Source organism: Cinclus cinclus, chromosome 3 (assembly GCF_963662255.1).
Source record: "Cinclus cinclus chromosome 3, bCinCin1.1, whole genome shotgun sequence".
Taxonomy (NCBI): domain Eukaryota; kingdom Metazoa; phylum Chordata; class Aves; order Passeriformes; family Cinclidae; genus Cinclus; species Cinclus cinclus.
Window position 1 is genome coordinate 80,124,482 of NC_085048.1, and position 3,833 is coordinate 80,128,314.

Below are 3,833 nucleotides of genomic sequence, written 5' to 3' on the forward strand. Positions count from 1 at the left end.
TTCTTCCTGTTGCCTGTGATGAAGGCTTTGCCCACGCTGATTTCAGTGGTAACAAGTCTAGATCTGGTGATAAATCCCACCCTGACAGGGGCAGCTGTCAGAGAATGCAGCAGTGCATCAGCAGTGTGCGGCAGAGCAAAACTCTCTTGCATTTTCAATCCTCATAAGATATCATGCAACTGTATTAATGCAATGACACATAAGAGAACCAACAGAAAAGACCAACTGAAACAAGAGAAAAAGGTAGCAAATTCTTATTGTCTGAACAGAGCTAAGAGCCTGAACATCTTACAGGCTCTTACCTGTGTGATATCTTGGGTGGAGGTGCACAAATGAACAGCCCAGTTCTTTCCCTGGAGTCCCAGGTCTGATGCTGGCCCACTAGCATTTTGGTGGAGGAAGTCCTGCAACTTCTGTTTGTGCCCACAGCCAGTGGAGAGTCTCAAGCAGCTGTAAATATCATGTTGGCATGCATTGCAGTGGGAAAACACTGAAGCGTTCAGGTGTGAATATTTATGGGACTATCACTAAAAGACAGAATAGTATTTTGGAGAAGCAACTTCAAAGCTGATGAAGGAAACACAAAAAACAATGTATTACCTAGAATATGAGCAACTGTACTACCAAGCACAAGCTCAGCAGCTAGAAGAATTCCTCCATAGTATCAGTAAGACTGAGGTCTCCACTATACACCATATATGCCGTGACACAACTGAACCTACTTAAAATTTTAAACAAGTAAAATCTTGTCCAGCCTACTCACAGCAGTGATGTAAACAGCCTGCTGATTCAGTTGTACCTGTAGATGGTTTCCAGTGCTTCTTTGATTTCTTCTTTTAATTTTGTTTTCTTTTTTACATCTGGATAATGAGTTCCCTTCCCTCTCCCTCCTTCAATTAGGTCAAAAACCCTCTGACTTGTCCAGTTTCTTCAATGCCTTGGCTCTACTTCCCTGTGTGAAATCCAGGTACTACACTGGTTCCTCTCTGGAGATTTCTCCTTTTGTTTCCAGTCCCTTACCTTGGTTCCTGATCTTGAGGGAAGAGGCAAAACAGCCGGCAGGGAGAGGCACATAATAAGAATTAGCTCAAGACCACTCAGGAGTTCAATTTGATCACTGCAAAGAAGAGGACAAAGTAACATATTTTTCCCTTCAAATTCAGAAACAAAGAGGGGTTTTATTTTCACCAAAATGGTTCCCTTTCCCTGGGGTATGGGTTCCTGCTCATTCCCAGGGAGCACAGAAAAGCAGGGCACTCAGTCCCTCACACAGCCTACCACCACCATGGGGGAATGGGTGGCTATGGGCTGGCAAGTCATGAAAGGCACAGGCAAGGGAACAGTCATGTGTGGCCACTGCTCAGCATCTTCTGGGGTGAACCATGGGGCAGGTACTTCACAAGCCTGTCAGATCACTCTATTTGATCCTAGATGGCAGAGTGCACTCAGGTTTTAGGATCCTACAGAGTCTGAGATTGGTTCTTGACAATTCTTTCATCCCTAGTTTAGAAACTCTCTAGGCAATAAAATTTGCTTGCTTATGCCCAAAGAGAAGACTGCAACTTGCTTTTGACTGTCCTGTTCATATATATCTTTCTTGGGGAGAGATGTAAGAAGATAGAACTGGAAGAGCTGCTGTACAATAAATTCAGACACAATCACATTTTTTACTTGCCAGAATACCTTCTCTCCTTGCATTTGAAGACTGCAAAATAAAAAAAAAATTATATATATATATTATAAAAGAATGCATGTTAAGATCCCATCTGCACTATGAATTGTATCAGTGTTGCACGTGGACATCCTGATTTGACCCAGCAACAGCTGAGGTGGCCTCTGGGGAGACACCACTAGAAACAAATTGTGCTTTCTCTTGAGCACTGAGAGCTATGAAATTATATCCTGAAATAAGCATCTTCCTGCTGATACCCAAAATGAAAATGACAAGGACTCCAAGACTGCATATGAATGAAACTTGTACTCATACCACATGTGTCAGAAATCCAGTATAACACACCTCCACACCTAATGGAAGAAGGATTCATCTAGATAAAATTACTTCAGCTTCGAAAGAGAGACTGAAGAAGGCTAATAAAAATATATTTTGTCTTAATAGGCCTTTGTTGTCCTTGCTTTAATCTTCAAAAACTTGTATCTTCCCCCAGTATAACACTAAGGATAGCCTTTGTTTTCCCTTCTTACTGGCAATGAAGTGGAATGCAGAGTAAATGTGTAAACCAGAGTGTATTGCTGAGTCTTAGGGGCAGTGCAACAGTGTTTCCCAGATGCAGCTTAGAACTGTGCAAATGCTGTCCACCTGCATTAACTCTTCATCGTCTTGCTGTTAGCAAGTGTCAGTGAAAGACAGCTTGGGCTAGAGAAGTAAAAAGTGAATCAAAACCTGATCTCTTTTAGACTGCTTCCATCACCCCATTTAGATCATGCTAATCTCTTCCTTGCGAAGCACAGGAGGTCACTCGTAGCTGTGCATGAAAACAGTTTGTCTGAGCTTGCTTCCAAAGGAAACAAATGGGTAGGGCAAAAGACCTGATATGAGGAAGGGTCCTAGGCTCTGTTGTCAGCACTGCCACAAGAAGGGCATGACAGGGAGTAAGGCACTCAGTGCCTCTCTGTGTCAGTCTTCCCCAGATTTCATCAGCTGAAGAAGGCTGTGGATGACACAGAGCTGGAATATGCAGTTGGGACAAAGGAGGGGTAGGTAGAACATAGTACAGGTGGAAAGAAAACTTGGGATAGAGAGTAGTAAAACAGAAACGGGGTGAAGTAAAAAGTGCAGGATACTACTCTTGAGGAGCAAAACAGAATCTTGTACAAGCTGAGACTTAATCAGCTGCTGGTCACTTGTAACAAGATGATGTATGGCAAGAACTCAAGGGGAAAGAACTTGAACTTAAGTTAAAGAACCGCAGTACAATAGCAGGACAGAAAATTATCAAACTAGAAATGAGAAGAGCTGTGAGGTCTGTAGTGGTCTGCTAGCAAGAAAAGCTGAGACATTCATTCCACACTAATATCTTTCAAAAAATGGTGCTCCATCAGTTTATAAAAATCAAGTTCTCATCCTCTGATCCTAAGTTTTGAAGAGTTGAAATTACTGACTTTCAGACTGGTTACAAAAGGGGAACTGTCCATTGCCTATAGTAACCAAAATGTTCTCAAGGTTTAGGTTGACTCTGGAAATGGTTGGAGTGTTCTCTGCATGTTTAAAATGAAAGCAAAATACCATGTCAGTGGATTAGTAATATAAACTGGAACTAAATGGTCCAGTTCAATTGCCCATGGTAAACAAAATACAAATACTTGAAAAACACTAGAAATTGTAGAACAATTTCTAAAATTGTTTGATCTATTATATTATTTCAAAATATGTAACCAACCTGGTTCCTTATTAGTTAAAAACAAACAAGGATTGCAGCTAAATATAAAATATATATCTTACTAGTATTAGTCATGTTAAGATATTCACTTACCTGCTTATTACGTGTTTTCACAGGTCTCATTTTCTGTTAGTTTTTCAAAAGCAATAATAAAGTTATTTTTTTTACTTCATTAACATTCTTTTTCCTGCTATTTTCCAACAGAATTCCATTATTTCTTTTCCAGACCATACACAGCATTTCTGTCAAGAGGTCTTTTTCCAAGTGTGAATATATTTTTATATGTATATACATAAACATCCACAGAACCCAAAGAAATATTACTACACAGACTTTATTTTAATATAAGCACCAAGTCACAAGCTAGCTTTGTTATACTTTAAAATACATATTTCAACTGTCTGTCAAGCCACAGTGCTGTTACCAAAAGGCTTC